The sequence below is a fragment of the Lucilia sericata genome, unplaced genomic scaffold (genome assembly GCF_015586225.1).
Source record: "Lucilia sericata isolate MDLA Ls3-8-SP2 unplaced genomic scaffold, ASM1558622v1 Contig000070F_arrow, whole genome shotgun sequence".
Classification (NCBI taxonomy): Eukaryota; Metazoa; Arthropoda; class Insecta; order Diptera; family Calliphoridae; genus Lucilia; species Lucilia sericata.
In genome coordinates, this window is record NW_023994104.1 from 133,134 (window position 1) to 160,248 (window position 27,115).

Consider the following 27,115-nt stretch of genomic DNA (forward strand, 5'->3'; position numbering starts at 1 on the left):
TAGAACTGAACTAGAACTGAAGTTGAACTTAACTAGAACTGAAGTTGAACTGAACCAGTAAAATTTTATAAATTTAATATTTCTTTAAAGGTATCCACGTTTAAGAATAAAAAAGATTTCTATGAAATAACAGTTCTGAATAAAAACCATTTTCTTTATGTATTTTAGGTTTATTTAGAAAAAATCCCTTTGAGTAGGCAAGTGATTTCTTTGGTAAGAAAGCCCCAAAATATGAAGTGCAAAAAATCTTTTATAATTTAATATTAGGAAAACTAAAGGAACGTGAATATAAAAATATATATTTTGAAAACAAAATAGCAATACATAGAAAACTCAGATGAATTTTTGTTAATTTAAAAGTTTCAACATTTAAAAGTACATAGGCTTTCCTTGAAATGTCAATTTGCTTTAAGTATTTTTCTTATTTATTTAACCGTGAAAACTCTTGAAAAATGTCTTTCTCCAAAAATTACATTCCTACGACTTTAAAGACAGAAAGTAATTTTTTTCTGTTATAAAGATGTTTCAATATATTTATTTTTTTTTACCTTGATCTCTTTGTGCTCTAACAAATCTAACATAATTTGTTAACTTTAGCTATTGATTTTAAGTTAAACCTACACAAAAAGTAAAATTACAAAAATTCCTTGACATACGACTACGACACAAAAATAAAACTGTCCACAAGACAATTGTAACAATTCTATTTTAAATCTAGCAAAGAAGATGAAAATCCCACACAAAGCCAACCAAACAAATGTACAAATGGTGGAGGAAGTAGTAGTGGAGAGAAAAAGAAATACATCACTAACGAAACGAGCAAGATGAAGAAGAAAAATGGCCAACAATTTTTCAGCATAACACGATACTATACAAATGTATGTCATAGACACAAACTCAAACTCACTATATGCTTTCACACACATAAACCAAATCCTACAAGCTAGCGAGTGTAAATAGAGCGGACATAACGGAAACGGATGTAAAGCATTCATACAGTAACAAAATAGCACACTTACACTCCTTCGTTTATTCTCATCACAACAATGAAAACAGTTACACTTCCACGCAAAATATAATAAAATGTGGGATTTGCTTGGCAAAAAGAAAGAAATGTAATTTTGGAGATATATGTATATGTTGAGAAAGCTCATATATAGCTAAAAAGTGTACTCATATATCCTTACAGTTTTACACATTTTTATATTTGTATGTATAGTTTTTTGTTACATACTAACATGTTTGTAGTTAAATAATATAGAAAGACATCTAAAGAGATTTATCACAACGAAATTCTAAACAAATGCCTTTTGTTACAAATGATAAATCACACATTTACTACAACAAAACATTATAATAAACAACAAAATACAGTAGGTGAAATTCCTGTAAAGGCGATATACTATGTCCACTCAATATTTTTCAATCAAGGTAGTCGAGACTCTCGAACAGTCTAGAGTCCAGACTATAGATTAATTTATAATCCGGATCAGTCTAAAGTCCAGACTAAAGATCAGTCCATAGTCCAGTTTATAAATCAGTCCCTAGTCCAGACTATTGATTAGTATATAGTCCAGACTATTGATCACTTTATAGTCCAGACTATAGATCATTCTATAGTCCAAACTATAGATCAGTATATAGTCCAGGCTATAGATCAGTCTATATTTCAGGCTATATATCAATCTATAGTCGAGACTACAGATCAGTCTATAGTCCAGACTAAAGATCAGTCTATAGTCCATACTATAGATCAGTCTATAGTCCAGACTATAGATCAGTCTATAGTCCAGACTATAGATCAGTCTATAGTCCAGACTATAGATCAGTCTATAGTCCAGACTATAGATCAGTCTATAGTCCAGACTACAGATCAGCCTATAGTCCAGACTAAAGATCAGTCTATAGTCCAGACTATAGATCAGTCTATAGTCCAGGCTATAGATCAGTCTATAGTCCAGACTATAGATCAGTCTATAGTCCGGACTATAGATCAGTCTATAGATCAGTCTATAGTCCAGACTATAGATCAGTCTATAGTCCAGGCTATAGATCAGTCTATAGTCCAGGCTATATATCAATCTATAGTCGAGACTACAGATCAGTCTATAGTCCAGACTAAAGATCAGTCTATAGTCCATACTATAGATCAGTCTATAGTCCAGACTATAGATCAGTCTATAGTCCAGACTACAGATCAGTCTATAGTCTAGACTATAGTCCAGATTATAGATCAGTCTATAGTGTAGACTATAGGTTTAGACTATAGATAAGACCATAGTCGAGACTATAGATCATACTATAGAACTCAATATAGATCAGTCTATAGTTCAAGCTATGGATCAGTCTATAGTCCAAACAAATGATCAGAAACACCATAGATCAGTCTATAGAACACAATATCGATCAGTCTGTAATTCAAGCTAAAGATCAGTATATAGTTCAAGCTATAGATTAGTCTATAGTCCTAACTAATGATCAGTCTACAGTCCGGACTAAAAATCTGTCTATATTAAAGACTATGGATTAGGTCACAGTGCAAACCGTAAATTAGTATACAGTCCAGACTATAAATCAGTCTATTGTTTATACTACAAATAAGTATACTCCTGAGAGATAAGTCCATCGTTCACGATAATAAAAATCAGATATTAAAAGATTATACCTCTAATAGATTGCGAAGAGTATATTAAAGTCATCATTACTAAAAGCAAAATTTTGTACATTTAGTTAGATATGGGTAGTTCTATAAAGTAAATGTTTATGTATATACGATATTCCTCTAGTCAGCCTATTGATGATTCACAATTTTTTCTCAACATAAGTCATGTATATGATTCATCTTTCTGAGACCTATATAAATCCTATTGTCTTATTTTGCAAACTATAAGTAAATTTTTTAGTAAACAAGGCCTTAAATAGTTAAAAGTAAAAAAAGCTTTAATATGTTCTCAGTTAAAACTTTAATAAGTTATATTTTATGAAATTCCCCTCCATTAACTTTCACTTACTATTAACATATAAGTAATTTTTTGAAACACATATCCTTTACACAAATATATAGCAAAATCGCAAATATATTTGTATGTATACATGAAATGTATGTAAGGAATTCGACTCTATCATCTACTAACAAAACAAGAGAGAAATTAAAAGTAACGAGATCACTATTCATAACACAATACTCTGTTAAATTATAACAGAAAACATAAAGCTTAAAGGACAATATACATATAGCGAAAAGCACTAACACTAACTCATATATGTACGCAAACGTGCTTCTGGTATTAGGTCACCACATCCACACATATTTCCTCAAACATACATATATTCAAGTTTTGATAGATGTTCACATTTCAAGACATATGAACCCTTTTCCAAAATACATATTTAAGTTTGAGAAAGACACAAAAAGGTAAAAATTTATATATTTTCAAGGTATTTGCTTGATGATGTCGTTATATTTTTCACAACTGCAAAACTTGTTAATAATTTAAAATTCTGCAAAATGGTTTAAAGGTTATTTAAAAGCTTAAACTTTTTCTTGGGGTATACTTATTAAGGGAGAAAAAGGAATATGTATATAGTGAAACAATAACATGGGATTTTATAAGAAAAACGTGACAACAGGTAGGAAATAAACAAGTTGGGGAAGTGATTAAAAAAGTTAAAAAAAAGAATATATAGTGTTATTTTAAAATGATATAAAATATTTATAGGAAGCAGTAAATAAAAACTTAGGGACAGAAAATAAAAAGGTGAAAAGACAAATGTGTTAGTAGTAACAACAAAAATTTATGTGAAAATAGTACAGAGAAACATAATGTCTACTTCTCTCTCTCTTTCATATAGTTTATGAAATCTCAAAAATTACTTATATAAATTCATATTCCTCAGAATATTAACTATTTCAGCTAGTACACAGGAATACAACTAATTTCCATTTCATCCTCCCCTTTTGTTTTCGTTCCATTCATACAACCTTAACAAATCTTATGAAAATGAATTGCCTGCAATCCACCTCAAACCATTTGCAATTCATTACAGTGGAATAATAAAGAAAAACAATAGGACATCATCATTTACAACACCAATAACAATGACGACCACGATGAGAACGAACCATCATGTTGTTAATAATGACGTTGACGATGACTTCAAAAAAAAGTCATGATGTTATAAAGAAAACAATACAAATATATGTATATATGTATGATAAAAAGACAAAATACGACAAAAGGTAAACCAGAGATATAAAACTGAATAAAAAACACCCCAATTGATAATAATGAAATTAATGAGCTACAACAATTCAGCCAAGTACTTCTTTTTAAGTATCAAGTCTTATGCTTTTTTTCCCCTACTTTTATATATGTATGTATTTTTATTGACTTTTTGGTCGCATTGAAAAATTGTCCCCATTATGTCTGTTGCAGCATAAAATACCTTACAGCACGCTAACTTTAGCTGGCATACACTGCTCCTGCTTCAACACAGAACAACAACGGGAAACAACTGCGAATATTAACTAAACAAATGAATTTGACCCACGTGTGCATGCGACAGACACATACAGTAGTTGTAGGTACTGTTGGTATTATGCCAGTATAGGTAAAATGTTGTATTGTTAGTGGCAGGGTCCTTTAGAGTATTTACCGCAGTGATCTCCTGTGGCTTTGCTTATGCTGGTATAGATGATACACGTGTCCTATCTGGGTTAGTATTTTATCTTATTTCTCATTATGCTCTCAGTGAGACATTACACTTAGAGAAATATGAAAATTTTGAATCTAGTCTAGTCTATAGTCTAGTTTATAGTCTAGTTTATAGTCTAGTTTATAGTCTAGTCTATAGTCTAGTCTATAGTCTAGTCTATAGTCTAGTCTATAGTCTAGTCTATAGTCTAGTCTATAGTCTAGTCTATAGTCTAGTCTAGTCTATAGTCTAGTCTATAGTCTAGTCTATAGTCTAGTCTATAGTCTAGTCTATAGTCTAGTCTATAGTCTAGTCTATAGTCTAGTCTATAGTCTAGTCTATAGTCTAGTCTATAGTCTAGTCTAGTATATAGTCTAGTCTATAGTCTAGTCTATAGTCTAGTCTATAGTCTAGTCTATAGTCTAGTCTATAGTCTAGTCTATAGTCTAGTCTATAGTCTAGTCTATAGTCTAGTCTATAGTCTAGTCTATAGTCTAGTCTATAGTCTAGTCTAGTATAGTCTATAGTCTATAGTCTAGTCTATAGTCTAGTCTATAGTCTAGTCTATAGTCTAGTCTATAGTCTAGTCTAGTCTAGTCTATAGTCTAGTCTATAGTCTAGTCTATAGTCTAGTCTATAGTCTAGTCTATAGTCTAGTCTATAGTCTAGTCTATAGTCTAGTCTATAGTCTAGTCTATAGTCTAGTCTATAGTCTAGTCTATAGTCTAGTCTATAGTCTAGTCTATAGTCTAGTCTATAGTCTAGTCTATAGTCTAGTCTATAGTCTAGTCTTAGTCTAGTCTATAGTCTAGTCTATAGTCTATAGGTCTATAGTCTAGTCTATAGTCTAGTCTGTAGTCTAGTCTATAGTCTAGTCTATAGTCTCGTCTATAGTCTAGTCTATAGTCTAGGTCTATAGTCTAGTCTATAGTCTAGTCTATAGTCTAGTCTATAGTCTAGTCTATAGTCTAGCTATAGTCTAGTCTATAGTCTAAGCTATAGTCTAGCCTAAGTCTAGTCTATAGTCTAGTCTATAGTTAGTCTATAAGACTAGTCTATAGTCTAGTCTATAGTCTAGTCTATAGTCTAGTCTATAGTCTAGTCTATGTCTAGTCTATAGTCTAGTCTATAGTCTAGTCTATAGTCTAGTCTATAGTCTAGTCTATAGTCTAGTCTATAGTCTAGTCTATAGTCTAGTCTATAGTCTAGTTATAGTCTAGTCTATAGTCTAGTCTATAGTCTAGTCTATAGTCTAGTCTATAGTCTAGTCTATAGTCTAGTCTATAGTCTAGTCTATAGTCTAGTCTATAGTCTAGTCTATAGTCTAGTCTATAGTCTAGTCTATAGTCTAGTATTCTAGTCTATAGTCTAGTCTATAGTCTAGTCTATAGTCTAGTCTATAGTCTAGTCTATAGTCTAGTCTATAGTCTAGTCTATAGTCTAGTCTATAGTCTAGTCTATAGTCTAGTCTATAGTCTAGTCTATAGTCTAGTCTATAGTCTAGTCTATAGTCTAGTCTATAGTCTAGTTATAGTCTAGTCTATAGTCTAGTCTATAGTCTAGTCTATAGTCTAGTCTATAGTCTAGTCTATAGTCTAGTCTATAGTCTAGTCTATAGTCTAGTCTATAGTCTAGTCTATAGTCTAGTCTATAGTCTAGTCTATAGTCTAGTCTATAGTCTAGTCTATAGTCTAGTCTATAGTCTAGTCTATAGTCTAGTCTATAGTCTAGTCTATAGTCTAGTCTATAGTCTAGTCTATAGTCTAGTCTATAGTCTAGTCTATAGTCTAGTCTATAGTCTAGTCTATAGTCTAGTCTATAGTCTAGTCTATAGTCTAGTCTATAGTCTAGTCTATAGTCTAGTCTATAGTCTAGTCTATAGTCTAGTCTATAGTCTAGTCTATAGTCTAGTCTATAGTCTAGTCTATAGTCTAGTCTATAGTCTAGTCTATAGTCTAGTCTATAGTCTAGTCTATAGTCTAGTCTATAGTCTAGTCTATAGTCTAGTCTATAGTCTAGTCTATAGTCTAGTCTATAGTCTATATAGTCTAGTCTAGTCTATAGTCTAGTCTATAGTCTAGTATAGTCTAGTCTATAGTCTAGTCTATAGTCTAGTCTATAGTCTAGTCTATAGTCTAGTCTATAGTCTAGTCTATAGTTTAGTCTATAGTCTAGTCTATAGTCTAGTCTATAGTCTAGTCTATAGTCTAGTCTATAGTCTAGTCTATAGTCTAGTCTATAGTCTAGTCTATAGTAGTCTATAGTCTAGTCTATAGTCTAGTCTATAGTCTATCTATAGTCTAGTCTATAGTCTAGTCTATAGTGTAGTCTATAGTCTACTCTATAGTCTAGTCTATAGTCTAGTCTATAGTCTAGTCTATAGTCTAGTCTATAGTCTAGTCTATAGTCTAGTCTATAGTCTAGTCTATAGTCTAGTCTATAGTCTATTGTATGGGGGTATTTATATCAACTTTTATTATTAATCATTTCTCTCAGTGGATTAGTGGCTAACAATTTCCTAAAGGACATTTACCTCGGTCTGGTTACAATTACACTCCCAGTACCAGTAGATTAACATTATTTGTAGAATATGTAATAATATTTGATACATTTGACAAATAAACTCATCTTTGTTTTTTTCCACAACTAATATTCTTGGCTTTTTTAATTTGTTCCTATTTATTTGCTACAATAGCAGCCGCCACCCCTAGTACTAATAAGTCCTCTTTAGCAATTGTTTAATACATTCTCATTCCCGCTTTATGTTTATGATGATCACTGTCATCATTTAGGTTTTTTGTTGTCTACATTCCAAATATTTAGTTAAATCATTTTTAGTTTTTTTATTTAACCATATTAATGTTTTGCTCTAGCTTTAGTTGTTGTTTTTATGTTGACATACATTTCTTTTGTTAGTTGTAGTTGCTGTTGTCCTGTATTTTGTTTATGTCCTGTAACTAATAGGCCTCATTATGATGTGCATTAGCTGTTAAGCACCTTTTTTGTCGCATTTAATTTTTTTTACTACGTTGTTGTTTTGTTTCTCAATTTCCTGGTTGACGGAAGATTGTTGCTTAAAATCATCCCTTATTTTTTCTAGAATTTCATTATTCAAATTGTAAATGTTATATTTTTATGTTTATTATTTGTAATTTATTTAGTGGAACTATCTTTTAGGTGTATCACAATATTCTTAACAATGTTTTAGTAGTTTATTTTAATTTTTACATATTAATTTAGTTTGAAGAACAATGCAGCCATTTGTTGATAAAATATATCTATTTATGTATGTATATGATAAAATCCCTGTCCCAGTCCGAAGTCCTTATTATGTTTTATTGCTGTGCATTTATCAAAAACCGAAAACATATGACTAATATTGTTGTTGTTTCGTTGTTTATTAAGAATTTATGCTTTTTAAAAATTTTTTGTCACCAAAGAATTATGGCACATTACTGCTAGATTAACAACTGTTGGAAAATTTAAAAAAAAACATAGAAAGGAAATAATTCAAAGTTACTACTAAATTAATTGGATGATAACTTAGTCTAGAGTTTATAGTAACAATCTAAATTTTTTCATACAAAATCGATTTTTCGTACCCCCGTTCGTCTAGTCTATAGTCTAGTCTATAGTCTAGTCTATAGTCTAGTCTATAGTCTAGTCTATAGTCTAGTCTATAGTCTAGTCTATAGTCTAGTCTATAGTCTAGTCTATAGTCTAGTCTATAGTCTAGTCTATAGTCTAGTCTCTATAGTCTAGTCTATAGTCTAGTCTATAGTCTAGTCTATAGTCTAGTCTATAGTCTAGTCTATAGTCTAGTCTATAGTCTAGTCTATAGTCTAGTCTATAGTCTAGTCTATAGTCTAGTCTATAGTCTAGTCTATAGTCTAGTCTATAGTCTAGTCTATAGTCTAGTCTATAGTCTAGTCTATAGTCTAGTCTATAGTCTAGTCTATAGTCTAGTCTATAGTCTAGTCTATAGTCTAGTCTATAGTCTAGTCTATAGTCTAGTCTATAGTCTAGTCTATAGTCTAGTCTATAGTCTAGTCTATAGTCTAGTCTATAGTCTAGTCTATAGTCTAGTCTATAGTCTAGTCTATAGTCTAGTCTATAGTCTAGTCTATAGTCTAGTCTATAGTCTAGTCTATAGTCTAGTCTATAGTCTAGTCTATAGTCTAGTCTATAGTCTAGTCTATAGTCTAGTCTATAGTCTAGTCTATAGTCTAGTCTATAGTCTAGTCTATAGTCTAGTCTATAGTCTAGTCTATAGTCTATAGTCTAGTCTATAGTCTAGTCTATAGTCTAGTCTATAGTCTAGTCTATAGTCTAGTCTATAGTCTAGTCTATAGTCTAGTCTATAGTCTAGTCTATAGTCTAGTCTATAGTCTAGTCTATAGTCTAGTCTATAGTCTAGTCTACAGTCTAGTCTATAGTCTAGTCTATAGTCTAGTCTATAGTCTATAGTCTAGTCTATAGTCTAGTCTATAGTCTAGTCTACAGTCTAGTATATAGTCTAGTCTATAGTCTAGTCTATAGTCTAGTCTATAGTCTAGTCTATAGTCTAGTCTATAGTCTAGTCTATAGTCTAGTCTATAGTCTAGTCTATAGTCTAGTCTATAGTCTAGTCTATAGTCTAGTCTATATTCTAGTCTATAGTCCAGTCTATAGTCTAGTATATAGTCTATATGTCTAGCCTAGTCTAGTCTATAGTCTAGTCTATAGTCTAGTCTATAGTCTAGTCTATAGTCTAGTCTATAGTCTAGTCTATAGTCTAGTCTATAGTCTAGTCTATAGTCTAGTCTATAGTCTAGTCTATAGTCTAGTCTATAGTCTAGTCTATAGTCTAGCCTAGTCTAGTCTATAGTCTAGTCTATAGTCTAGTCTATAGTCTAGTCTATAGTCAAGTCTATAGTCTAGTCTATAGTCTAGTCTATAGTCTAGTCTATAGTCTAGTCTATAGTTTATACTATAGTCTATTCTGCAGTCTATAGTTTATTTTATAGTCTGTTCAATAATGTATTCTATAGCCCAGTCTTTTGTCTATTATACAGTATAGTCTATAGTCTTTTCTATAGTCTAATCTCAAATCTATTCTATAGTCTATTCCATGGTCTAGTCTATAGCATATTTTTTAGTCTATTCTATAATCTATGCTATAGTCTATATCCTAGTCTATAATATATAAAGATTCCGCATTCTAATCTATAGTCTTGTCTGTGGTCGCGTTTATATCTTATGAAATATTTCAGCCTACAGCCTGTAGCCTGGTGTATAGTCCAACCGATAATCTTCTTATAATCTGGTTTATAGTCCATACTATTGTCCTGTGTACGTATTTTCAAATCACATAAATCCCCTGCTTATTGCAAAACAACTTATTTTTACAACCATCCCCTCAAACACTTTTATTGCAGATGACTAATTTTAATTAACTCAAAAACAAAATTCTTTTTATGTCCAACCATAAAATATTTTCCAAAAAATTTAACAATTTTTATTAATCAACATTAATAAACATATAAAAAAGAATATTTTGTTTATAATTTTTCCGAGTTCAAGTTAATAATTGCCTTGTTAAATGACATGTTTTTGAAAATATTTAACGCTTGGCTGCATTCAACATTTGGTGACAATGACCCTTAAAAACCAGAACACGTTTAATTTTGTTAATTGGTTTCTAGTATTTGTAAACTGTAAACACAAATATTATTTTATTAGCCGCCCTTTTAAAGGAGATGGAGGGACAATAACAGCAGATTGCAAACCATTAACAAATTAGATAGAATACAGATGATAAGTGGGAAAACAAAGAACAAAACAGCAGGATCCTAATATAAAGAAGAAAGATAATAAATTGAACAAAAATTTTCCAAATTAGTTTATAATTTCTAAGTACTTAGTATGGTATATTTTCCAGACATAAACTGCAAATGATTAGAAGAAATAATTTTTTTAAGCAAACATACTGGATAGACTGTTATATTTGACAATCACTTTATGGGTTGCATACTTTTGGGCAAACAAACGAAAAGAGAAAAAAGGTTTTTCTATACATTATCAATAATACTGTAAATGACATTTTAATAATATGATTTTTATAATAAATATTTACTGACATATTGAAAATGAAAATAAAATCCTTGGTTTGTGCCAAATATGGCAAAAAAGATTACAATAACTTTTGAATATACTGCCAAACGAGTGCTAAGTGTTTCAAGGTTTTACTCAAACTCAAATATTGTCTTACGAACTGCTCGATTCGATTCAGTTGACAATTGAAAAGGTGATGTTGATGGTTTTTGGTAGACCAACGATGCTATAAAGTGTTGTGTGCCTGCACACCAAAGATGCCCAAAGTCAATATTTAATAAGAAAATTTGTTTGTTTGTAGCCATCTTAAGAATGACATTAAAATAAAGACCAATAAGACTAAAATATAAGAGGCTTTTAGAATCTATTACACATACACATGTGGTTTAAGTTTTAAGATTATATAAGTGTTATAGAGAAAGCAGGTAGTAAACTGTTTATGTTTACTAACCCTAAAAAGGAATCAAGACAAACTCAGACCCAAAATGAATAACAAGAAAATGCCTCCCATTTCCATTACGATAGAATTTTAATCATTTAATGTTGTCTTTTGTTAAGTAACAAAATTTACAGCATAATTTTAGGCTTTCAATGATTACATCCACCAAACACCACAAATAGTTGAATATATTAAATAATCAAAAAAATTATAATAATAGAAAGTTACTTTGTAACAACTCCCTCAATCAGATATAGATTCTATATCATATCCTTAACAATAAAAGTGCGTGTTTTTGGCTTGTGTCAATATTTTTAGCTGCACACTTTCCACACAAAAAGGCCCACTTTTCTTCAACTCCCATATCCTGTTTAACTTTATGAATAACTACATTATAATTTCATGTTGTTAGTCAATACTTTACTATTATTATATTCTCATTTTTCTTTTTATTTTGGTGACAGATTTAGGAAGTACAAAAAAGGACGAAATAACTATTTTAAGGTTTGCATCATTGGTCTCACATCCGTAAAAAGAGAACGTGTCTTGCCATTCACTGACTTGTGCAGCCAACCAAGCATTTTGTATTTGATTTGGAACGATACAGTGGGCGTTATTAAAGAAACATGAAAAACATGTAAGAATTAATTTTCCAGGGAAAATATGAGAGATCACACATTTTCTTATATAAGGTCTACAAACCGAAATTATGAGTGATCACAGGTTTTCTTTATGTTGTTGATTGGAGCATTATTTAAGGATCTACAGCAAATTTTAGGTTTTCCATACAAAAATCCATTTTTCATAGAAAATATATGGGATCACAGATTTTCTAATTCTGTTCTAGTTCAGTTCTAGTTCAGTTCTAGTTCAGTTCTAGTTCAGTTCTAGTTCAGTTCTAGTTCAGTTCTAGTTCAGTTCTAGTTCAGTTCTAGTTCAGTTCTAGTTCAGTTCTAGTTCAGTTCTAGTTCAGTTCTAGTTCAGTTCTAGTTCAGTTCTAGTTCAGTTCTAGTTCAGTTCTAGTTCAGTTCTAGTTCAGTTCTAGTTCAGTTCTAGTTCAGTTCTAGTTCAGTTCTAGTTCAGTTCTAGTTCAGTTCTAGTTCAGTTCTAGTTCAGTTCTAGTTCAGTTCTAGTTCAGTTCTAGTTCAGTTCTAGTTCAGTTCTAGATTTATTTATTTTGTCGATTGGAGCGTTATTTAAGAATCTATAGCCAATTTTAGGTTTTCCATACAAAAATCCATTTTTCATAGAAAACATGAGTGATTACAGGTTTGATGTTTGATTTAGATCAATTCAGTGAACGTCATAAATCATAACTGTTTTTCTGTAAAACCCTAAATATATTTCTTATGAAAACCCTCATTTGTTTGGAATGTTTAGGACAACAATTGTCAAATACTTAATCAACTTAAGTAAGGGTAGAATAGTAACAATTATGTTACATTTTCTTGACATTTGTAAGAATCCATGTAATGGTTTTTACAAAAGTTTAGTTATATCCATATAAACAAACTGTAAATGACATTCCAATGAAATGTTAATTTAAAATGCATTAATATTATATTGTTAAAGTAGATTTAAAAGAAAAATTGTCTTTATGTCAACACGTGCCCATTAATAGTAATTACATTTAAAAAAAACTTTTCAATTTTTTTAAATAATCTTTCATTTTGTTCTGCTTTTAAAAGAACACGTGTAAGAAAATGTTGTGTGTTTTACATGTGTACTTCAAATCATGTATAAGTTTTTTTAAAATGTTTGACCTTCTAACATGTTTGCAGCAAAAGTCTGCAGAAGTTTTTGTTAAATTCAATAAAAACTAACTAAGAAGAATTCTTAATTTTATTTAAACTAATTAAACTAAAAAATCATGTCTTGCATTTTAAATTATTGTACAAATTTCTAATTTATATTTCAATACATACACACAATAAATTCTTTTAACAAACCCTTTAAGTATGCTTTATTTTTATAATAATTTCCACAATTCATTAAAATTTTCTAACAAATAATTTCTCTAATAAAAACCACAAAATTTTATAATATACTAACATAATATTATTTGTCCTAAACCTTTTATAATATATACCTCTTAACAACCACAATCCTTTTAAAATCAATCGTGCTTAAGAAATTATTTCCTTTTCATATCAAAAACTACTCCAAACAGTTCTACTTAATTTGAAAATTTGTTTAGTTTTTTATACCAATAAAAGGACACACATACAAAAAAATACTTAAAATTGACCTTACTTAAGCTAATTTAACATGTAGGAGTACATTTTTTCGAACCAAAAGGTCAGTCGTGTGTAGTTATTTTTCTACAAAAATATGGCATTGATTGAAAAGATACCAAGAATTATTTTGAAAAAATTATGAAATTATGGGGAAAAAGCAAACATGTTCGAGAAAACATATGTTTTTTGCAGTATACTTTTCTAGTGATTAAATTAATGAATTGTTTGCGCATAGAACGGTCCTCAGAAGTCTTAAGAGGATTTGTAAAATTAATGAGGAGTAAATAATATTTGTTGTTGAATTATGTGTAGTGGTTGTATTGGATTGTTGAATACAATTTAAAAATTTGTTTGCTTCATAAAATTTTAAAGGGTCATTTGTGAAATTTGGCAATTTGTTTAAATTGCACTTACATGTCTTTTGAAGCTGCTTTAGAAAATTAAGAGCAAATACTTTATCTAGATTGTTCTTTTCAGTTCTAGTTCAGTTCTAGTTCAGTTCTAGTTCAGTTCAGTTCAGTTCTAGTTCAGTTCTAGTTCAGTTCTAGTTCAGTTCTAGTTCAGTTCTAGTTCAGTTCTAGTTCAGTTCTAGTTTCAGTTCTAGTTCAGTTCTAGTTCAGTTCTAGTTCAGTTCTAGTTCAGTTCTAGTTCAGTTCTAGTTCAGTTCTAGTTCAGTTCTAGTTCAGTTCTAGTTCAGTTCTAGTTTCAGTTCTAGTTTCAGTTCTAGTTCAGTTCTAGTTCAGTTCTAGTTCAGTTCTAGTTCGTTCTAGTTCAGTTCTAGTTCAGTTCTAGTTCAGTTCTAGTTCAGTTCTAGTTCAGTTCTAGTTCAGTTCTAGTTCAGTTCTAGTTCAGTTCTAGTTCAGTTCTAGTTCAGTTCTAGTTCAGTTCTAGTTCAGTTCTAGTTCAGTTCTAGTTCAGTTCTAGTTTCAGTTCTAGTTTCAGTTCTAGTTCAGTTCTAGTTCAGTTCTAGTTCAGTTTCTAGTTCAGTTCTAGTCTAGTTCAGTTCTAGTTCAGTTCTAGTTCAGTTCTAGTTCAGTTCTAGTTCAGTTCTAGTTCAGTTCTAGTTCAGTTCTAGTTCAGTTCTAGTTCAGTTCTAGTTCAGTTCTAGTTCAGTTCTAGTTCAGTTCTAGTTCAGTTCTAGTTCAGTTCTAGTTCAGTTCTAGTTCAGTTCTAGTTCAGTTCTAGTTCAGTTCTAGTTCAGTTCTAGTTCAGTTCTAGTTCAGTTCTAGTTCAGTTCTAGTTCAGTTCTAGTTCAGTTCTAGTTCAGTTCTAGTTCAGTCTAGTTCAGTTCTAGTTCAGTTCTAGTTCAGTTCTAGTTCAGTTCTAGTTCAGTTCTAGTTCAGTTCCAGTTCAGTTCTACTTCAGTTCTAGTTCAGTTCTAGTTCAGTTCTAGTTCTAGTTCAGTTCTAGTTCAGTTCTAGTTCAGTTCTAGTTCAGTTCTAGTTCAGTTCTAGTTCAGTTCTAGTTCAGTTCTAGTTCAGTTCTAGTTCAGTTCTAGTTCAGTTCTAGTTCAGTTCTAGTTCAGTTCTAGTTCAGTTCTAGTTCAGTTCTAGTTCAGTTCTAGTTCAGTTCTAGTTCAGTTCTAGTTCAGTTCTAGTTCAGTTCTAGTTCAGTTCTAGTTCAGTTCTAGTTCAGTTCTAGTTCAGTTCTAGTTCAGTTCTAGTTCAGTTCTAGTTCAGTTCTAGTTAAGTTTTAGTTAAGTTTTAGTTCTAGTTCAGTTCTAGTTAACTTCTAGTTAGTTCTAGTTCAGTTCTAGTTCAGTTCTAGTTAAGTTCTAGTTAAGTTTTAGTTCAGTTCTAGTTCAGTTCTAGTTCAGTTTCTAGTTCAGTTCTAGTTAAGTTCTAGTTGAGTTCTAGTTCAGTTCTAGTTCAGTTCTAGTTAAGTTCTAGTTCAGTTCCAGTTCAGTTCTAGTTCAGTGCTAGTTCAGTTCTAGTTCAGTTCTAGTTCAGTTCTAGTTCAGTTCTAGTTCAGTTCTAGTTCAGTTCTAGTTCTAGTTCAGTTCTAGTTAAGTTCTAGTTCAGTTCTAGTTCAGTTCTAGTTCAGTTCTAGTTAAGTTCTAGTTAAGTTCTAGTTCAGTTCCAGTTCAGTTCTAGTTCAGTGCTAGTTCAGTTCTAGTTCAGTTCTAGTTCAGTTCTAGTTCAGTTCTAGTTCAGTTCTAGTTCAGTTCTAGTTCAGTTCTAGTTCAGTTCTAGTTCAGTTCTAGTTCAGTTCTAGTTCAGTTCTAGTTCAGTTCTAGTTCAGTTCTAGTTCAGTTCTAGTTCAGTTCTAGTTCAGTTCTAGTTCAGTTCTAGTTCAGTTCTAGTTCAGTTCTAGTTCAGTTCTAGTTCAGTTCTAGTTCAGTTCTAGTTCAGTTCTAGTTCAGTTCTAGTTCAGTTCTAGTTCAGTTCTAGTTCAGTTCTAGTTCAGTTCTAGTTCAGTTCAGTTCTAGTTCAGTTCTAGTTCAGTTCTAGTCAGTTCTAGTTCAGTTCTAGTTCAGTTCTAGTTCAGTTCTAGTTCAGTTCTAGTTCAGTTCTAGTTCATTCTAGTTCAGTTCTAGTTCTAGTTCAGTTCTAGTTCAGTTCTAGTTCAGTTCTAGTTCAGTTCTAGTTCAGTTCTAGTTCAGTTCTAGTTCAGTTCTAGTTCAGTTCTAGTTCAGTTCTAGTTCAGTTTCTAGTTCAGTTCTAGTTCAGTTCTAGTTAAGTTCTAGTTAAGTTCTAGTTAAGTTCTAGTTCAGTTCTAGTTTCAGTTCTAGTTAAGTTCTAGTTAAGTTTTAGTTCAGTTCTAGTTCAGTTCTAGTTAGGTTCTAGTAAGTTCTAGTTCAGTTCTAGTTCTGTTCTAGTTAAGTTCTAGTTAAGTTCTAGTTCAGTTCTAGTTCAGTTCTAGTTAAGTTCTAGTTAAGTTCTAGTTCAGTTCTAGTTAAGTTCTAGTTCTGTTCTAGTTCAGTTCTAGTTCAGTTCTAGTTAAGTTCTAGTTCAGTTCTAGTTCAGTTTAGTTCCAGTAAATATTAAATATTTTGATTACCTCCGTTTTATTTAAAAGTGTCGGCAAACTGTTGAACTTTTAAATTACTCACGTTTCTTTCAATATAAAAAGATTGCCTAAAAATAGGCACGTTTTTAATAAGTTATTTTTATCTTAAACTCTAGGTTTGTTAAAAAAAATATAATCAAAATAACTATAGATTAATATTAATGCCCTTTATTTTTAAGCCAAAAAAAGGTAAGATTAATAAAACTAAAAACGTATCTAACCCAAAAATACCAGAATTTTTTTTAATAAAACATGTCGAAAGTAAAATTAAAAAAATACATTTCAAAACATCATTATTAAAATTTGAGATAAAAAATCTAAAACTTGGATCCCTTAACTAATTAAAATAAATATGCTCATTAAGTTATACTTCAATTTAGATACAGGCACCCAACACCAAAAAAATAAAATTAGTTAAACTTAGAGAAAATGAAAAGGCTTTTAATTTTCACACCTGAGAAGTTTATCTTTGGCAGGTTACTGTAATAATACTAATATTACAAACTCAAATACACACTCATACAGCTCAGCACCTTTTACATCTCATTTATGGCAGTATAACATTTCAAAAATTTTATAAGGATTTGTGATGTTGCTGCTGTTACGACTGCCATTACAACCTGTTGCCTTCCATGTCATTCATTAAAAATTTTGAACACATAATATCTTTGACGCCCTTTAATATTAATACCTCAAGGCTTCCGGCTTTGGCTGAGTATGCAGTATAAAGTTTTTTCCTGGTTTCTATTTTCTAGCAGAAAAAAAAATATAATTCTAGTTAAAAGAGGGAAATCTCATGGTTAATTTATAAACATTAAAATTTTGTTTTTTCTCAACTTTTGGTTTTATCAAGCTAAATACAAAGTAAGCTATGTGTGGGTGTAGTGTAAAAAAAGTATACATGTTTTGAAATATTACACACAATTTTGAAACTGGCAGAAGGGCGAAGGAAAACAGCATACAACACAAATTTGTCTATTTTTTGTTGTTTGTATTTTGATGTAATGTTCATCTACGTATTTATGTTCATCTCAACTTTTTATCACTTCTAATTTGCTTAATTTAAAATTCACAACGTATAATGTTTGAAATTTTTCACCTTCTCAACACACTTTTACATACAAAGAGACACTTTTTACATGTACACACGTATTATATCATTACAACAATGGAAAGAGAGAAAAACAAGTAAAACATATATAGTGGGTCCAAGTCGAATCTTATAGATCTCTTCAACTCACGAAAATAATTTCAAATCTAGTTCAGTTCTAGTTCAGTCCTAGTTCAGTTCCAGTTCAGTTCTAGTTCAGTTCTAGTTCAGTTCTAGTTCAGTTCTAGTTCAGTTCTAGTTCAGTTCTAGTTCAGTTCTAGTTCAGTTCTAGTTCAGTTCTAGTTCAGTTCTAGTCAGTTCTAGTTCAGTTCTAGTTCAGTTCTAGTTCAGTTCTAGTTCAGTTCTAGTCAGTTCTAGTTCAGTTCTAGTTCAGTTCTAGTTCAGTTCTAGTTCAGTTCTAGTTCAGTTCTAGTTCAGTTCTAGTTCAGTTCTAGTTCAGTTCTAGTTCAGTTCTAGTTCAGTTCTAGTTCAGTTCTAGTTCAGTTCTAGTTCAGTTCTAGTCAGTTCAGTTCTAGTTCAGTTCTAGTTCAGTTCTAGTTCAGTTCTAGTTCAGTTCTAGTTCAGTTCTAGTTCAGTTCTAGTTCAGTTCTAGTTCAGTTCTAGTTCAGTTCTAGTTCAGTTCTAGTTCATTCTAGTTCAGTTCTAGTTCAGTTCTAGTTCAGTTCTAGTTCAGTTCTAGTTCAGTTCTAGTTCAGTTCTAGTTCAGTTTCTAGTTCAGTTCTAGTTCAGTTCTATTCAGTTCTAGTTCAGTTCTAGTTCAGTTCTAGTTCAGTTCTAGTTCAGTTCTAGTTCAGTTCTAGTTCAGTTCTAGTTCAGTTCTAGTTCAGTTCTAGTTCAGTTCTAGTTCAGTTCTAGTTCAGTTCTAGTTCAGTTCTAGTTCAGTTCTAGTTCAGTTCTAGTTCAGTTCTAGTTCAGTTCTAGTTCAGTTCTAGTTCAGTTCTAGTTCAGTTCTAGTTCAGTTCTAGTTCAGTTCTAGTTCAGTTTCTAGTTCAGTTCTAGTTCAGTTCTAGTTCAGTTTCAGTTCAGTTCTAGTTCAGTTCTAGTTCAGTTCTAGTTCAGTTCTAGTTCAGTTCTAGTTCAGTTCTAGTTCAGTTCTAGTTCAGTTTAGTTCAGTTTTAGTTCAGTTCTAGTTCAGTTCTAGTTCAGTTCTAGTTCAGTTCTAGTTCAGTTCTAGTTCAGTTCTAGTTCAGTTCTAGTTCAGTTCTAGTTCAGTTCTAGTTCAGTTCTAGTTCAGTTCTAGTTCAGTTCTAGTTCAGTTCTAGTCAGTTCTAGTTCAGTTCTAGTTCAGTTTAGTTCAGTTCTAGTTCAGTTCTAGTTCAGTTCTAGTTCAGTTCTAGTTCAGTTCTAGTTAGTTCTAGTTCAGTTCTAGTTCAGTTCTAGTTCAGTTCTAGTTCAGTCTAGTTCAGTTCTAGTTCAGTTCTAGTTCAGTTCTAGTTCAGTTCTAGTTCAGTTCTAGTTCAGTTCTAGTTCAGTTCTAGTTCAGTTCTAGTTCAGTTCTAGTTCAGTTCTAGTTCAGTTCTAGTTCAGTTCTAGTTCAGTTCTAGTTCAGTTCTAGTTCAGTTCTAGTTTCAGTTCTAGTTCAGTTCTAGTTCAGTTCTAGTTCAGTTCTAGTTCAGTTCTAGTTCAGTTCTAGTTCAGTTCTAGTTCAGTTCTAGTTCAGTTCTAGTTCAGTTCTAGTTCAGTTCTAGTTCACTTCTAATCAGTTCTAGTTTAGTCCTAGTTCATATATCTGTGTTCATAAACAATAGTCCCTTAAGTCCATTTAAGCACAAATTTGTTAACACTCTATTTCCTCTTTATAGTTTAAGTTAACAGAAATACTTTTTTCTTCAACAGCAACACTTTCGATTAAAGTTATAATTACTTATAACCATAGTGTCATAATATTAACATACTATTTCAAGTACACTACAACCCTTTGTAGGGTACTTTAAAAAACACGTAAGCTTTACATAAAAACCTTCAATTAGACCTTGTTTTTTTCTTCATCTTTACTCTCCCCGTTCAAGTTTTTCTCATTGTTTTTTATGTTTGGCTTTTTATGCATATTTCAACACCCTCTACTGCTAGTTAGACATGCATGTTTTAGTTGTTCTTAGTATAATAATATATTGCTTGTTTATAATACCTTTGTACCTAGTGCCTCGTATGAACTGTAAGAAACCTGTTTATGCTCCACTCACAGCAGTCTTATAGGAAATCAATGTTTTTGTTTTAGAAAGCGGTGAGTAATTTCGATAGCTTCAATTTGAGTGTTATTTTACTTATTTATTGTACGTTTTTTTGGCTATAAATACATGACTCTTTCGAGACAGCTATCCCGAACTGTCGGGTCATTTTTAAGTATTTGGACTCGTATTACATTGTAAATGTTGTCATATGAGCCAAACGAGAGAAAAACAAACGTGCATATGAAATTTAAATATATTCAAAGTTTTATTTCCACCTCTCTCATGATTTCTCACACACAACCCCTTTTTTGTAGTATTTCAAAGTGATTTGCTTACCCGTTAGGCGGTGTGGGGGTAGTATGAAAATTAAGTCACGTTTAGTAATTATCGCAATATTGCAATTTGATATGTGCATATTAATTATGAGATTTTTTTCTAGTTTATTTTAAAAATTTAACTACTAATGCGTAAACGTATGGGTGTGAGTAATTTGGTTTAGTATAATCAAGATGGAGTTGGAATTTAAACTTTTTTTTCGGGGGATTTAATGAAAAATAATAAATGTTTAAAGGTAATGAAGGAGTTAAGTTTTTATTTTTTAACCTTTTGTGTTGTAATTATAGGAAAAAGGTTTAGATTTTAAATTAAAATTAAAGTTAATTGAAAAGATAAGCAATATTTATTGTATATTTTGGGTCTAGGGTAGTAATATGACAGGAAATGTACAATTCCTTTTGTCTTTTGGGAAAGGAAAACTAAAAATTTATTATTTCTTTAATTAGTTAGATTATGTTTAATAAAGGAAATAGAGCAAAGGGTTTGAAAAAAATATTTTTTTTTAAAAATCATCCACCCTTTTTATAGATTATCTTATATTTATGTATATTAAAAAACATTTTAAATAAATATTTACCAACTACTTTATGTGATTACTTTTCAAAAAAAATTATAAAAAGAATAAACAATTTCTTATACCAAAAGCAGAATGAAATACAAACAATCGTGCATTTCAAAAAAAAAAACCGATTTAAGTACAAATTCAAATATATTTAAACGTGCATTCACAAAGGATCTATACTTTCCTTTAAGTACATATGTCTATATATGAACATTTATGTAAATTTTAAATATATAGGGAAAAGAAAACAAAAGTTATATAAATTATGCATTTTTACTGCAATTCACAAAAAAAAATCTATATGATTGCACTGAATAAAACAAACTTCATACTCTGCTCTACATTTCAAAATGTGTTTTATATTTTCAGATTTTTTTTTTTTTTTTTTAATTTTTCTATAAAGTGAAACACAATGGTGGCGTTGATGAGTATGATGGTGATGAAGTTGCTGTTATTGTTGATGAGAATCAGCATGATGACGACGACTATGTTGTTGTTGATGATGATGACGGCACTACACTTTTATACAATTGGGGACAATCTCGGAATACTTACAAACAACAACTGCATATATTCACTACTTGTACTATGGGCAAATATTAAAACAAATGTTAACATTATATTTTATGCAGTTGTTGTTTTTTCATTATTATTATTATTGCTGTTGCCATGTTGCATTCATAATAGTGTAAGTAAGGAGAGGGTTAAGTTCAACTGGGGAGCAAACTTTCACTTTTTGGAACACCTTTTCAACAGAAAGATCTCTCCTTAGGGAGACAATTTTCCATAAAACATATCTACTTAAGAAGATACTTTAACTACAGAAAACTGGCTCCTTAAGTAGACACTTTTCCTACAGAAAACTGACTGCTTAAGGAGACACTCTTCCTATAGACAACTGGCTCCTTAAGGAGACACTTTTCCTATACAAAACTCACACCTTAAGGAGACACTTTTCCTATAAAAACCTTAATCCTTAAGGAGACACTGTTTCTAAAGAAATATCTTTCCAAAAGGAGACACTTTTCCTTTAGAAAATTCTCTCCTTAAGGAGACACTTTTCCTATAGGCGCTTTTCCTATAGAAAACTTCCTCTTTAAGGAGACACTTTTAGTATAGAAAACTTTCTCCTCAAGGGGACACTTTTCATATAAAAAACTTTGTCATTAAGGAGACACTTTTCCATAGAAAACTCCCTCCTTAAGGAGACACTTTTTCTATAGAAAACTTTCTCCTCAAGGGGACACTTTTCATATAAAAAATTTCTCCACAAGGTGACACTTTTCCTATAGAAAATTCTCTCCTTAAGGAGACACTTTTCCTATACAAAACTCACACCTTAAGGAGACACTTTTCCTATACAAAACTCACTCCTTAAGGAGACACTGTTTCTAAAGAAAAATCTCTCCTTAAGGAGACACTTTTCCTATAGAAAACTCTCTTTAACGAGACACTTTTCCCAAAGAAAACTCTCTTCTTAAGGAGGCACTTTTCCTATAGAAAACTTCCTCCTTTAAAAGACACTTTTCCTATAGAGAAGGAGACACTTTTCCAATAGAAATCTCTCTCCTTAAGGATACACTTTTTCTATAGAAAACTCTCTCCGTAAGGAGACACTTTTTCATTAGAAAACTCTCTTCCTAAGAAGACACTTTTCCTATAGAAAACTCTCTCCGTAAGGAGACACTTTTCCTATAAAAACTCTCTCCTTTAGGATACACTTTTCCGATAAAAAACTCTCTCCCTGAAAAGATACTTTTCCTATAGAAAACCGCACTTTCTTTATAGGAAATTTTAATTTTACTGCTCTCTGTCTTTATATTTCATAATTTTGCAGGAGTATTCATGTGTATGTCTGTGTAGGCCATAAAATATGAAATTGGGGAATTGTGCTTTTAATGCGTAAAATGTAAAATGCAACACACACAGATATAGAAAAACAACTACAACAAAATAAAATCACAGTATTTTATAAAAGTGAAAAAAAAACTGCAACAAAAAATATTAAAAACGCACAAATGTTCATAAAATACACTTGCTATTATATTTTTGTCCAATATTTTTTCCCCGTTGTTTTATTTTATGCTATGTATTTTATATAAATTCATTTTTCATATGACACATGTCACATATTGTCAAGTTTTATAAAAACATTGTGTGAAAGCAATGCAGTAGCAAAAACATGCTGTCGCTGCTGCTTCAAAACGCAAATGCATGATATATTTATTTAATGAACAAGTAGAAATGCACACAATACTCTACAATATGTATCTAAGAACAAAAACTCATGCTGCCAGCAAAAGACGAGAAAAAAAGGGTTGACTAATGCGTTTTATTGTAAAACCTGACAATATGACGCACTTTTTTCTTTTGATTAAAATTTCATGGTTTTTTTCTTTAAAATTCTGTAGTCGGTCGTCAGTCTTCTGGTTTAAAGAATTTCTACCCCTTTTTCCCATTTTAATTAAAAACAAAACTTTAAAGCTCAAAGAATGCACTCAGTGTTATAGAAATTTAAATACGAAAGCAATTTTAAGCAAAAATCTTTGCATATTTTAAAGGGTCCTTTTAAGTAAATTGTTTAGTGCATACTTTGGGGAGGTTACCCATTTGTGATATATGATGTATGGAAGAAAATAGGGTAAAACTGCGTCAAGTTTAAAAAAGGGGTCAAATAAAAAAAGAATTGAAAAAACTGCTGAATAACAAAGTCTCTCTTCTTAAGAGCAAACCAGTGGAAATTTTAAATGAATACCAAGCGGCATGTGATTAAATTAATTTTGTTAAAGTTTTTAAAGGATATATAATCCTTCATGCGAGTTTTTCTATAAGAAAACATTCTCTACATTAAGAGAATCTTCTATAAGAAAATAATCTCCTCAAGAATGCAATTTATTATAGGAAAATAACCATCTTAAGGAGACAATTTTCTATAGGAAAATAGCGTCCTTTAAGAGACAACTTTCTATAGGAAAATAACATCCTTAAGGAGACAGTTTTCTATAAAAAACAGTCTCCATAAGGAGACAATTTTTTATAGAAAAACATCATCCATAATGAGACAATTTTCTATAGGAAAACAGCCTCCTTAAGGAGACAATTTTCTATAGGAAAATAGCCTCCTTAAGGAGACAATTTTCTATAGGAAAACAGCCTCCTTAAGGAGACAATTTTGTATAGGAAAACAGTCTCCTTAAGGAGACAATTTTCTATAGGAAAACAGCCTCCTTAAGGAGACAATTTTCTATAGGAAAACAGTCTCCTTAAGGAGACAATTTTCTATAGGAAAACAGCCTCCTTAAGGAGACAATTTTCTATAGGAAAACAGCCTCCTTAAGGAGACAATTTTCTATAGGAAAACAGTCTCCTTAAGGAGACAATTTTCTATAGGAAAACAGCCTCCTTAAGGAGACAATTTTCTATAAGAAAACAGCCCCCTTAAGGAGACAATTTTCTATGAGAAAACAGCCTCCTTAAGAAGACAATTTTTATAGGAAAACAGGCTCCTTAAGGAGACAATTTTCTATAAGAAAACAGGCTCCTTAAGGAGACAATTTTCTATAAGAAAACAGCCTCCTTAAGGAGACAATTTTCTATAAGAAAACAGCCTCCTTAAGGAGACAATTTTCTATAAGAAAACAGCCTCCTTAAGGAGACAATTTTCTATAGGAAAACAGCCTCCTTAAGGAGACAATTTTCTATAGCAAAACAGCCTCCTTAAGGAGACAATTTTCTATAGGAAAACAGCCTCCTTAAGGAGACAATTTTCTATAGGAAAACAGTCTCCTTAAGGAGACAATTTTCTATAGGAAAACAGTCTCCTTAAGGAGACAATTTTCTATAGGAAAACAGTCTCCTTAAGGAGACAATTTTCTATAGGAAAACAGTCTCCTTAAGGAGACAATTTTCTATAGGAAAACAGTCTCCTTAAGGAGACAATTTTCTATAGGAAAACAGTCTCCTTAAGGAGACAATTTTCTATAGGAAAACAGTCTCCTTAAGGAGACAATTTTCTATAGGAAAACAGCCTCCTTAAGGAGACAATTTTCTATAGGAAAACAGTCTCCTTAAGGAGACAATTTTCTATAGGAAAACAGCCTCCTTAAGGAGACAATTTTCTATAGGAAAACAGTCTCCTTAAGGAGACAATTTTCTATAGGAAAACAGTCTCCTTAAGGAGACAATTTTCTATAGGAAAACAGTCTCCTTAAGGAGACAATTTTCTATAGGAAAACAGTCTCCTTAAGGAGACAATTTTCTATAGGAAAACAGTCTCCTTAAGGAGACAATTTTCTATAGGAAAACAGTCTCCTTAAGGAGACAATTTTCTATAGGAAAACAGTCTCCTTAAGGAGACAATTTTCTATAGGAAAACAGTCTCCTTAAGGAGACAATTTTCTATAGGAAAACAGTCTCGTTAAGGAGACAATTTTCTATAGGAAAACAGCCTCCTTAAGGAGACAATTTTCTATAGGAAAACAGCCTCCTTAAGGAGACAATTTTCTATAGGAAAACAGCCTCCTTAAGGAGACAATTTTCTATAAGAAAACAGCCCCCTTAAGGAGACAATTTTCTATGAGAAAACAGCCTCCTTAAGAAGACAATTTTTTATAGGAAAACAGCCTTCTTAAGGAGAGCGTTTCCTATAGGAAAACAGTCTCCTTAAGAATACAATTTCCTATAGGAAAATTACATCCTTAAGGAGACTATTTTCTATAGGAAAACAGTCTCCTTAAGTATTCAATTTCCTATAGGAAAACAACCTCCTTAAAGAGACAGTTTTCTATATAAAACAGGAAAATAGAAATCTTTATCCTTAAGGAATCTGTTTTCCTTAAGGATAACGCTTTCTATGGAAAACAGTCTTCTTAAGGATACAAATTTCTATAAGAAAACAGACTCCTCTAATAGAATTTTTTATAAAGCGAATCTTCTCTTTAGATTTAAGAAACTTTAAGTATTTAATTCACCTGTCTGGCCTTGTCCTTTACTATTTATAACAAATGTTCAACAAATTTGTTATTTGATATGAAATTTATTTATTCAAACCAACAAGAAATACTAACAAAAATTATGACCTTTTTTGCCAATATAATAAAAAAAGAGCAAATAAAACACAACTCTAAAGTATAAAGCTGAACTGCCAATATAACCCCCATAATAATTTATTACACTCATTAATATGTCTAGCACCGTAGTACATACTTTTTTGCTTTAGCTATTTTTTGCTTTTATAACCCCATTTATATTTTGATCAAAAACATATTTTCTTTATAACTTTAATAAAAAACCCCAGAAAAAGGCATAACAAATCTTTAACCCAAAATAAAAACAAAAGGCCATAAAAAAATGGTATAGTTTTTCTATTTTCTATACAAGAGATAAAAAAAATCAACCCCACAAAAGCCACCACACACCAGTGACCAATAAGTGTCAGTAATATCGATACTTTTTTTCTACAATTTATTACAGTTTTCTTTTTTTTTTGGAAATTCAGCTCACATTTCGTAATGTGTCAAAACAATCCGTTAGTATTTTTCATAATTTTATGTAATATTTTTTATAGTTTTTTATAGCAAACGTACATGTTTTGTTTTGCCAACACAAGTGGGTTTTATAAGATAAAAAATGAAATTGCATTTGTTGTCTTCTTTGTCTGTAACGAGGTAACATATTTTTTGTAATATGTGCAACATATGTGGTCAGCTTTTCGAATAAAAAAATGCAATTCGTTACATTTTATATTAGTTAGGGAATAATTATATGTAGAATTATATAGCATGGTAAAAAGGCGTTTTTTATGGATGATATTTGTTGCATACTTTGCAGCTGTGATTTCTCTGTGCAGTTAAAAAATGAAACATGTATGTGGCAGCATATGGGTGCTAATTCTCCTAATCTACACTTGTACTTTTATTTAATTAAATTTGGGCAGCAACAAATGTTTATAATTTATTGATATTTACGCCTTTTAAGGTTCCTTTACAAAAAAAATTATTCTTACAGTCAGGGAAATTGTACTGAAAGAACTATTGTCTAGAACTGAACTAGAACTGAACTAGAACTGAACTAGAACTGAACTAGAACTGAACTAGAACTGAACTAGAACTGAACTAGAACTGAACTAGAACTGAACTAGAACTGAACTAGAACTGAACTAGAACTGAACTAGAACTGAACTAGAACTGAACTAGAACTGAACTAGAACTGAACTAGAACTGAACTAGAACTGAACTAGAACTGAACTAGAACTGAACTAGAACTGAACTAGAACTGAACTAGAACTGAACTAGAACTGAACTAGAACTGAACTAGAACTGAACTAGAACTGAACTAGAACTGAACTAGAACTGAACTGAACTAGAACTGAACTAGAACTGAACTAGAACTGAACTAGAACTGAACTAGAACTGAACTAGAACTGAACTAGAACTGAACTAGAACTGAACTAGAACTGAACTA